Genomic DNA, 11,872 nt, shown 5'->3' with positions numbered 1-11,872 from the left:
AATATTCTCAGATAAACCTTGACTAGATATATATTTTATTCCTTAAACTAGACTAAACTATGACCATAGAAATATTATGTGTATATTATTTTTATTTTATATATCATTTTATATATCATAGCAAACCTACACAGACCTTCATCACTTGCTTAGAATTTCTCATTTTATCTATTTTGGAAAATATCTCTATTCCCATAACCTTTTAACATCTTTTACATTCTCATTTTCTTTTTTAAAAAAAATAATTATGAGACATAATAGCATTAACAAATAAATTTTCCATCTGTTGTGAGACTTCTTTTCCTGGGGATGCTAAGCAATGCTCATTCCCTTTTAAGGTTCTAGCGTCAAGCCAATGTTTGATTAAAGTTTTACTGGGGGATCAATGAATTTATTGGGCTTAGTTACGAGATAACTGAGGGGTTGCTGAGGTGCATGTATGACCTGAGGGTATGCACACTGGAAAGCCTTAACCCAGCATGTGTCATGCCTTCTCTTCCTAGCCTTCCCCAGATTGTATACTTTAGCCCTCCCCAAATCCAGGAGGCCATGTGTGATTAGGGTCAAATTACATACAGTTGGCTGGGAGGAGTGGCTGGATACTCCTGTGAGGGTCTAATGACCCTGCTTGGCTCTCCTTTAATGAATGAGTACAACTGTCAACAAGCCCAATTCGTGCAGAAGGGACTGCTGTATAACATCATCTTATTATTTTTTGTGTGTGTGTGTGGTCTTTTTGGCATAGGGTCTCCCTGTAGCCTCAGCTGGCCTGGAACTCTCTATGTAGACCAGGCTGGCCTTGAACTCACAGAGATCTGCCTGCCTCTGCCTCCCAAATGCTGGGATTAAAGGCATGCACCACTACACCTGGCAACATCATCTTATTTTTAAAAAATATATATTTATTATTTTTATTTTATGTGTATGAGCGTATTGCCTGCATGTATGTGAGCACACCCTTGTTATGCAATGCTGCAGAGGTCAGAAGAGAGCTTTGGATTCCCCTGGAACTGGAGGAAGGACAGTTCGTAGCTGCCACGTGGGTGCTGGGAATTGAACCCAGGTCCTCTGCAAGAGCAGTCAGTGCTCTTAACCATGCTTAACCACTGAGCCATCTCTCCAGCCCCAGCATCATCTTATTAAAAGGACTTGGAATTTAAAAGAATTTGGTGCTAGGATCCACATGTGAGGGAGAACATACATCATTTTTCTGAGTCTGTGTTACTTCGCGTAGTATAACCGTTTCTAGATCCATCCATTTACCTGCAAATTTCATTATTTCATCTTTCTTTACTGCTGAATAGAACTCCATTGCGTAAATATACCTCATTTTTGTTAACTACTCATCTAACCAGAGGCTATTTCTGGTTTTATTTTATTTTATTTTTCTTTATTAATTTTTATTGAACTTTAAAATTTTCTACATTTCCCACTCAAATCCAGACCCTCCTCCCCCATCCATGCCTTACCCTATCCCCCGACTGAACCCTATATATTCTGCCATGCATGCTGAGTCCTATTCATTCAGGTGTAGTTTTTTTTGTTTTGTTTTTTGTCTTTTTGAGACAGCGTCTCCCTGTAGTCCCAGCTGACCTGAACTCACTATGTAGACCAGACTGGCCTTGAACTCACAGTGATCTGCCTGCCTCTGCCTCCTCTGAGTGCTGGAACCAAAGGTGTGCGCCACCACACCCGGCCTCATTCAGGGTTTATACCCAAGTGTCCTTCAATGTAAATGTGTCCACTGGAGTCTAGTCAGCCCATCCAGCGGTCGTATGTAAGTCATACTCTCCCCTCACCCATCAGCAATCAGTCTCAAATAGTTCTCAATCTAGTGCTGGACCCACCACCTATCTTTCACCTCCCTTTTGGGCCCTAGTTTCATTGAGCTGACATGGGTCCTGCAGTCAATGCCACTGCTGCCACAGGCTCACATTAACAAGCCTCTAGTGGCCTGGAAGCCTCCACCTCCCTGTAATCGTGAACCAGCCCTGGCTTTATCTAGTCTATCGGCGATTCCTTTTACTGTGCTTTTAATTTGATTTAGTGAGTTTTTCATTTCCAGTATTTCTGCTTGTTAAAAAAGAGTTATTTTTATTTACATAAATATGAAGGAGTGGGTGCCTATGGAAGCTAGAGAAGGATATTAGATCCTCTGTAGCTGGAATTACAGGTGGTTGTGAGCCACCCAACATGGATGCTGGGAACTGAGCTCAGGTCCTTTGGAAGAGCAAGTGCTCCTAAGCACTGAGTCTTCTCTCCAGCCCCTCTGTTTTTTGTTTGTTTGTTTCTTTTTTAGCCTCAGTTTCCCATCTGTATTGCTGACTTTCTTGTCGATTCAGATCTTGAATCGACTTCCTTTCTAGAGTTATTGTTTGTTTGAATGCTTTTTTAAGTCATTGATCATTTTTAAAACTAGACTCTTGAACTCTTCGTGTGGTAATTCAAGCATTTTGGTATCCTTGAATATGGCTTTTGAAGAGTTGGGGGTCTTTTGCAGGAGTTATGTGGCTTTGATTTATTTTTCTTGTGTTTCTGAGTTTCAATCTGTGTTTCTGTCTCTGTGGATACTTACTCCAGTTTTGTTTGGAGGTATTAGTAAGTAGCCTTCTCTCGAGAGTTCCATCCCTAGTACCATTCAAATTCTAGCAACACCAACCCAAACCAGATGCAGAAATACAATAAAGAATCAGTTAAAGCCAACTGCCATTCCACTAACGACCAAATGAAAATGGAAAGCATAATGTAGAATAAGCCATAAAGTTCACAATTAGTTCTGATAAAAGTAATAGTATAAATGAATAAAATAAATTTAAAAGGCAAGGGAATTGGAGAAATAAGAAAAAAAGAAGAAAAATGGAGAGGAATATTAGGAAGAAGAGAAAATTGCAAGAGAAAAAATTCTGCAAATAAAAGCATGTAAATAAAATTAGGTAAATGGAAAAGGAACAAAAACCATAAAAGATTTAAAATTTTTTATTATTTTTATTTTAGATGTATGAGTGTATTGCCTGCATGTATGTAACTGCATCGTGTCTTCAATGCTGCAGAAGTCAGAAGAGGGCATCGTACTCCCCTGGAACTGGAGTTAAGGGCAGTTCATAGCCACCATGTGGGTTCTGGGAATTGAACCCAGCTCCTCTGAAAAATCAGTCAGTGCTCTTAACTGCTGAGCCATCTCTCCAGCCCCCATAAAAGGTTTTTTAAATAAAGAAAACAGTGGTAGGAGGATGGCTTGATTTGTGTTTGCTGTGAAAGCCTGATGACCCTGAGTTTGATCCCCAGAACCTATGGTGGAAAGAGAAAGCAGACTCCAGAAAGGTATCCTCTGACCACCACACATGCTCTGTGGCATGCATGCAGCAGCCTCAATAATAAATAAAGTGAAAAAAAATAAAGAGAACAACACTAAAAATATAGTAAAAAGGAAAACAAGGGCGACAAAAAAGAAATAAATTCTTTTAAATGACAAAGTATCGGAGTGTTTTTTTCTGGATTCTCTAATATTGGAAAGTGTTAGGAGGTGTGGGGGATTTTGAGTTGCAATCTCTGGTCTGTGGTCAAGTGTTCTGTCTGTGCTAGAGCTCAGATACAAGCCAGAAATTATTTCTCAAAAGGAAAACAGATACCTATAGAAGATGGTATAGGTCTATCCAAAATCCTAAAGATCCACCCCATGGCTCACCCAAAGGGGCCTTTCCAAGATTCCATGCATCATCTATATCTGCTCCAGACACTGCCATTGCCAATGGATATGCTGATCACATGACCTAGTGGCAGAACAATTTGAATAGCAGACTGATAGCAATAAGAGGGTTAGAACAGCACGCTCAAATAAGATACCTGTCGCCTCCAGAATGCAGGATACTGCTGGTCATTCAGCCTATTTCTTAGTGGTACTTAGTGATAGGAGAGCCCAGATGCTGTAGACTATTTTATACCTTGTAAGGAAAATTTTGACATGAGCCATACAACTAGACCCCTGGGAAATTTGCCTTGGTGACAGTCCTGCAATTTTACCCAATTTATCTTCCTTCTTCTGGCACACACGTCATCACTTATTATCACCATTAGGGAAAGCTCAGAATTGTCCATTCTATGTGTTTGATAAGCTTTATAACTCACGTATCCACCATTACAGAATTCTACAGAATAGTTCCACTCCCTTAAAACTCCTCTCTGCTTTGCCTAATCACGCCTCTTTTCCTCAGCCACTGCTCATCTTTTAATGTTTCCAGCTTCGTCTTCATGGAGTGTCCTTTAGTAATCACCAGCATGTAACTGCCTTCTTTCACTTAGTGTTTTGTGTTTACATTTCCTCCATGTCTTCTTAGATGGCTCACCTCTGCTTAGCATTGATAATATTCCATATTTTGAATGGATTGGACTTTATTTAGTCACATGCTACTACTGAAGGACCTCTTGTGCTTCTAAATTTTGACAATTTTGAGAATTGTCTGTACAAGTTTTTGTACGAATTTTTATTTTTATTTTGCATTAATTTTTAACTTATTTGAGCAAATACCAAATAGTTCAATTGCTAGAGTATGTGTTTAGTTTTGTAAAGAAAGAATGAAAGTGTCTGTCTTTGAGGGCTCTGCACCATTTGCATTCCCACAGGCAATGAAAAAGAGTGCTCATCACACTTTATCTTCTCCAGAGTTGATGTGCTCAATGTTTGGTTCTTGGCCATTCTATTGAAAACTTTTCTTTTTCTTTTCTTACAATATACATTTTAAATGGGTTTTTTGGCATTTCATACAAGCCATCTTAATTATACTTAGTTCCCCTCCACCATATGTATCCCCATAGGCCCCACCACCAGATTTCATGCATTCTGTCATATATATTCAAGCCTATTGAGTCAAGTTTGTGTCCCCAGATGTCCGTCAACGTGAGTTCATCCACTGGAGCCTGGTCAGCCTATCTAGAGTCACTCCCTTAAAGAAGACCAACTCTCCTTCACCCAGCAGCAATCAGTTGCCAATAGTTCTTCAGCTAAGGTTGGGGCTTCTTACCCAAATTTCCAATTCTATGCTGGGTTTGTGTTTGGTTTGAGTTTGCATGGGTCTTGTGCATGCTGTCACCATTGCTGTAAGTTCATATGAGTAAATGTCCAGCTTGTTTCTTTGTGGTCATCTCACACCTCTGGCTCTTAGAGTTTTTCCACCCCCCTCTTCCACAATGGTCCCTGAGTCCTGGGTGGGTGAGATATAATATAGAAGTCCTATCCAGAGACACACACTCTCCAGTCTCTTATTCTCTAAATTTTGGCCAGTTGTGGCTTTATGTGTTAACTGCCCTTGGTTGCTTGAGGAAGCTTTGCTGGTGAGAGTTGAGAGGTGCATTAATATTCTCTGTACCATCTGTTTCAGTATGTTTGGTGAGCCTTAGTTATAGAGGTTCGTTGTAGATGTGTTGCACAGGGCTAGGTGTCAGCCCCCCTTGGCCCAAACTCCGCTGCTACCAGAAGGCCATTGTGCACCGGCCCGGTCACAGAAATTCGGATGAGGAGAGAGACCAATGGGGTGAGAGGGGCCTCGGCAGCAACGAGTACAGCAGAAGAAAACACCCGGGAGGCTGTGTCAGTGGACAGCTTGTTTATTTCGGTGGAAGCAGAGGCTTATATAGGAAAGTTTTGTGGGCAAAGAGGTGGGGTTAGTTTTCTGGCAGGCTGGCAGATAAGGGGAGGGAGGGGGCTTCTAAGGCTACATGGCCTTTGTCCTGTCCTCCGGTCACATGATCTACAAGAGACCCGGTTAGTATTAAAGGATTAGAGGCCTAATAGTTTTGCTTGGGGGTTGTTCGGTAAGAGACAGTGTATCTAGAATGGAGTGGGACAGTTTCCTGCCATCCTCACTAGGAGATATTGGGCCTGGAGGCCATGCTCTACATTCCAGGCACTCCTGACTTTTCCCAACAGGTAGGTATCTCACAGACACTTATTCTCTGGGTTTGACCAGTTCTGGAACTCTGTAATAATCTTCATCTACTGAAGAAGCTTCTTTGATGAATTTTGAGAGGTGTACTTGTCATGTTGGTAAATATAAGGATATATTTAGCATACCGTAAGAAATTAAGTTTGTCTAGCAATGTGATGGACATAGGTTTTTATCTAGGATCTATGACCTCTCTGGCCATGTATACTTGGCTATGTTTACAGTACCATGCATGATTTCTCTTATATTGAGCAGGTCTTAAGTCCAATTAGACAGCCATTGATTACCCCTCAAGATAAAAGTGCCACTACTGCACAGATAATTTGCTGTGCTGGTCGTTGTTGTGGTTATTAGGTTTTATAGCTGGGGTTGGACTATTGATTGATTTTCTTCCATAGCAGCTTGCATAGTATCCTCTGATGCTATAAGAACTAGTCTTGGGAAGAGGCTTCCAGGTGAGTTCCAGCTCCATTGCTCCAAGCTGAGGTCAAAGTTTGTCCTGTCTTCAACAATAGGGTCTTACCTTCAGTTTCTAGGAGGCAGTCAAGGGCCATGGCAACAGCCTGTGTTATTTTGAGAGTCTCTTGGACTACCTTGACCAACAACTTGAAGGGAGGTTTCTCCTGTCTGGCACTGTGTTTCTTATTATATAGCCTTAAGCTATGTACATGCACTACTGTAAGATATTGTATATGTGTTTTTCAGCGGGGTTTTGAACTACATTTCCCATTGGTTTTTCATACCCAAGCATTATTTATCCCCCCCTCCCTCCTTCCCTTCTTCCTTCCCTCCCTGTCTAACCTTTCTTCTTCCCTCCCTAATTCCTTCCTTTTGTTTTAAAAAGGAGGCAGAGGCAAACAGATCTTTGTGAGTTCGAGGCCAGCCTGGTCTACATAGCAAGTTCCAGGCCAGCTGGGACTACAGGGAGACCCTGTCTCAAAAACACCAAAAAAAAAGTATTCTATTCATTATGTTTTATTTTTATGTGTATGAGTGTTTTGCCTGCATTATGTGTATGTGTGCTCATGTCATGCAGTACTCATGGAGGTCAGAAGAGTGTCAGATCCCCTGGAACTGGAGTTACAGACAGTTGTTAGCCACCATGTGGGTATTAGGAACCAAATCCTGGTCCTCTGTAAGAGCAGCCAGTGCTCTTAACTGTTGAGCTGTCTCCCTCAACCCTGCTCCTTAAGGACCAATATTAACTACACACATAGACACACAGACACACAGACACACAGACACACAAACACACACACACACACATGCACACACACACGCACACACCAGATTTCATATTGGTTATTCTTCCATTAGATGAAGGAATACTATTTTTCCAACCTAGTCTCTTCTTTTTCAAAGTTGTATGAAAAGAAAGTAAAAGTAACAAAAATAAATTTAAGAGATTAAGAAAAAACAGAATTATTCTTTTTTAAAAAATAAATTTAAATTATCATTGAGAAGATTTTTCATGGCCCAAATTATTTAGAAACCTTTATACAGGATTGGATGTACCTTTTCCTGTACTTGGCAGAACATACCATGAAACCATTTTGACCTACTGGAAGCTCTGAACCTTCTTTCTCCTTTTTCTCTGCATCTTTCTTCTCTGTTTTCTTATTCTTGGGGGGGGGTAGGATAGATTTTTTAATATAATTATAGCTTCAATTTCTTTCATCATTATAGGTCCAGTTGGTTTTTGTTTCTTCTTGGTTCACTTAAGCAAGATTGTATTTTCCTGGGAAATTAATCAATTTTATCTAAATGTTCAAGTTTATTAGCATAAAACTAACACTGTTCTTTTATCATCTTTTTTGTTTTGTTTTGGTTTTAGATATTTTTATTTCTTCAATTTTTTTGCAGGAGTGAATGGAATGAAAAATATAATTGAGTCCCATCATTATCATCATCATGGAAATGGCTTTAAGAGAAAGCTGGTCAGGTGATTGATTATTGCTTCCCATGTTCAACCAGTAAATAGTTGCCATTAAGAAAACAGACAAGCCCAGAGAATCTGTCCAGAATGTTGAAGATATGTTCTATAATACAACATGCTTACTCACAGGGGGATACACCTAAGAAATAATTATGTGAACTTGATTGCATCATACAAGCACAAAAGCACCACCCATGCCTCTGAGAACATTGGACCATGCACCCTTGAAAAAAGCCTTGTTCCCTTCGTCACGAGCAATCTTCCTCTCGCAAAGTGCACCTGTGTACATAATATCAGTTCTTTTGAGTCCTGACTACATCATCATGTGGCAACGAACCGTGTCAAAGGGATAGGAAGTCAACCCAGCTGATGAAGATGTGCATATTCTTGGGATCTGGAAGCATTCCCTTTGCAGTGTCATAGATACCAAAGTAGGCAGCTCGGTAGATGATAATACCCTGCACAGATGCATTAAAGCCTTGGTACAGGCCCTTAATCCCATCAGATTTACAGATCTTAACGAGGCTGTCACCGAGGCCTTTGAATTCCCTTTCAGCTCCAGCTTTGCCCACATCAGCTGCTAGCCAGGTACCAGCAAAATCAAGAGGCTGCACAAAGCACAAGGATGTGACCGCAGGGGCACCACCCGATGCCAGGTTCCCTGCAAAGTAGGGCCAAAACTGGATCCTCTTGTCCACACCACTCAGGAATATCTGCTTATATTTATCTTTGAAGGCTAAGTTGAGAACCTGGGTGGGGAAGTATCTGATGACATTGACCAGGTTACCATGGCAGAAGAACAGGACTCCCTATTCCTTGGGGATACGAACCATGCAGTCTATTGTATTGCTTATCTGCTGTGATTTGCTTGCTGGCATGCTGTATCTGCAGCAGCAGCTTGACCCGCTTGATGGGCATTACTGTGGTCTTGGAGATGGCCGTGGCCACTCTACCTGCCAGGAAGCCCTTGGCGAAGAACACAGTGGCATCTGTCATGTTGAAAGAAAAAGAAGAGGCAGGCAGGCAAGAGCTGGACAGGACTGGGCTGACAACCGGCTTTGACTCCTGGATTCTGGATTCTGCTCTTTTATCATCTTAATACTTGCTTTGTCTTGGTTTATATATCCTGTTTCATCTTACTGTATTTATTGTGTGCTGTGTCTCTCCTTTTTAAAATTCTTAGTTTTGCCTAAAATATCTGTTTTTAACAAATGTAAAATATTTGATTTGATTGATCCTTTTTATTGTATTTAAATGAAAAAGGAAACCCTTATTCTCTGCTCTTAGGGCTTACTCATGGGCAGATTTTCCCAGCTAGTCCTGCCTTCTTTCCTGTCTCTACCTGCCTATGTATATGTCTTTGTACCTGTTGGAGGACATCGATTGTCCTCAGTTATTGACTGGGTTTGACTGAGTTGTTGTAAGTCACCAAGAGTTCTACGCACAGGAAAGTAAATCTCTTTCCACTGTTCAGAGCAACATAGCGATTTGGAGGCGGCCTGTGTCTGATTCCCTACGTCTCTCCGCTATGTTGTTCCTCGTTCCATAAATGGAGGATGAGCAATGGAAACTACTGCATCTTCACGGTTCTTGGGTTATTTTGTTTTGTTGTTTGGGTTTTTTTGAGACAGGGTCTTCCTCCCCAGCTGGCCTGGAACTCACTATGTAGACCAGGCTGGCCTTGAACTCATAGAGATCTGCCTCATAGATGTGATTCTCAACAAGCCCAGAGTCTGAGGATGATCATTTATTTGGCGCACTCAGACTCCACTGTTTTCTTAATTCCACTCATTTGTGTTCTTTATGTTATGGGTCCCTGCTGTTCTTCTTAGACTACTTTATGTTCTTTTCCTCTGCATGTCCTTGCCATATTGTTCCTTTTGGTTTTAAATGGAATTGATTTTATTTAATTTGGAACACTTACACCTTCCATTGTAATTTCTTCTTCAACTCACAAATGGATTACAGATCTACTTTTAATTTTTTTTTATTTCTGAACAATAACATACCATGAAGATGTGCTTTTTTGATGACCATAAAAAAGCCAGATGCTTTCATCTCTATTCCCACAGGAAAAAGCTCTTTATAAGAGATAAGCATTTCAGAAAGAATCAAGAAAACAACACCTTCCATTGTAATTTCTTCTTCAACTCACAAATGGATTACAGATCTACTTTTAATTTTTTTTTATTTCTGAACAATAACATACCATGAAGATGTGCTTTTTTGATGACCATAAAAAAGCCAGATGCTTTCATCTCTATTCCCACAGGAAAAAGCTCTTTATAAGAGATAAGCATTTCAGAAAGAATCAAGAAAACAAGTTAAACATCAGCTGTTAGTGTATCTGCCAACATAATTTAAAGAGATGATATCAGTATTTTTCACAGACTTGCCATTTACATCAAATAATTTCTGCAATTTATATTACTTGAATACTTTTTAACTGGAATTTTTCCTTCATGATATTTCTAGTATGTTCTTTTGTATTAAATTTAATCATTCTAGTTTCTTAAAGTTATGATTTTATTGGAATATTGGAAATAAAATGACCCTAAAGTGAATGCCTTGCCTATTGTGTGAAAATGTAATTTGCATTTCATTTTTCTACGACAATGATTCATATAACTTGAAAATTTTAAAATTATGACTTCATAGTTTCCCTACTGTGATCGGAGAGGGTATAAAGTTGCATGTCATGTGGTACCTTCCTACCACATAATGCCATTTTTTAAAAAATTTATTTATTTACTTATTTTTACTTTATGTGTATGAGTGTTATGCCTGCACGGATGTAAATGCACCCATGTTGGGCAATGCCTGTGGAGGACAGAAGATGCATCAGATCCCCTGGAAAATGGAGTTATGGGCAGTTTTTAGCTGCCATGTGGGTGCTGGGAATCAAACCCGGGTCCTCTGCAAGAGCAGCCAGTGCTCTTAACCACTGAGCCAGCTCTCCAGCACCCACTCGACGCCATTTTTGCAAAGCATGATTTTACTGAGGTACACCTGAAGCCCATTTTGATAGTTTTAAAGAGATCTGTTCTCAGTAAACATTTTTCTACAACAAAAATGCTCTGTTAAAAAAATTTATTAATTTTTATTTTATGTGTATGAGTGTGTTTCCTGAATGTATGTAAGTACACCATGTGTGTGCAATGCTCATGGACACTAGAAGAGTGCATGAGATCCCCTGGGAATTGAACCTGGGTCATCTACACAACCAGCTGCATATAGTACAAGCGGTAGCCAGAAAAAAACCTTTGGATGCCCTGGAACTGGAATTACAGACAGTTGTGAGCTGTGGTTTGGGTGCTGGGAACTGAACCCAGGTCCTCTGTAAGAACAGCCAGTGCCCTTAACCACTGAGGCATCTCTCCAGGCTCAATTTTTGATTCCTTAACATACAAGGCAATCAGATACACTCAGCCATCTTATTTTATTTAGGGACACATGTATGCACTTATCAAACCCATATACATTAAAATATTTTTTTTTGGTCTTTTTGAGACAGGGTTTCCCTGTAATCCCAGCTGGCCTGGAACTCACTATGTAGACCAGGCTGGCCTCGAACTCACTAAGATCCACCTGCCTCTGCCTCCCAAGTGCTGGGATTAAAGGCATGTGCCACCACACCCGGCTACATTAACACATTTAAAGTTAAACACAATATTATTAAACATGCTGGTTTTAAATTTTTTTTTTTTTGGTCTTTTTGAGACAGTCTCCTGAAACCCCAGCTGGCCTGGAACTCACGATGTAGACCAGGCTGGCCTTGAACTCATAGAGCTCCGCCTGCCTCTGCCTCCCAAGTGCTACAGGCATGTGCCACCACGCCCGGCTGGTTTTAATTTTTAAAAATTATTTATTTAATAACCATATAATTAGAAGAAGCATTTCATTACACCAGCATTGACATATTCAATAAAAATTTTCTGAGATAAGATGCATCTTTTTCAAAATTGGCTGTAAATTTTTAGGTTTACAGTTGAATTGT

At 40.2% G+C, this 11,872-nt stretch overlaps 1 pseudogene; it reads right to left on the bottom strand.

Annotated features, from left to right (window-relative positions):
• Positions 1-8,044: 8,044 nt before the first annotated feature.
• On the bottom strand, positions 8,045-8,871 carry LOC103749405 (annotated as a pseudogene).
• Between the last annotated feature and the right edge of the window lie 3,001 nt (positions 8,872-11,872).

The sequence above is a fragment of the Nannospalax galili genome, unplaced genomic scaffold (genome assembly GCF_000622305.1).
Source record: "Nannospalax galili isolate Female #2095 unplaced genomic scaffold, S.galili_v1.0 scaffold1486, whole genome shotgun sequence".
NCBI lineage: Eukaryota > Metazoa > Chordata > Mammalia > Rodentia > Spalacidae > Nannospalax > Nannospalax galili.
The sequence above is the reverse complement of the archived record's forward strand: the minus strand, read 5'-3'. Positions and strand labels throughout refer to the sequence as shown.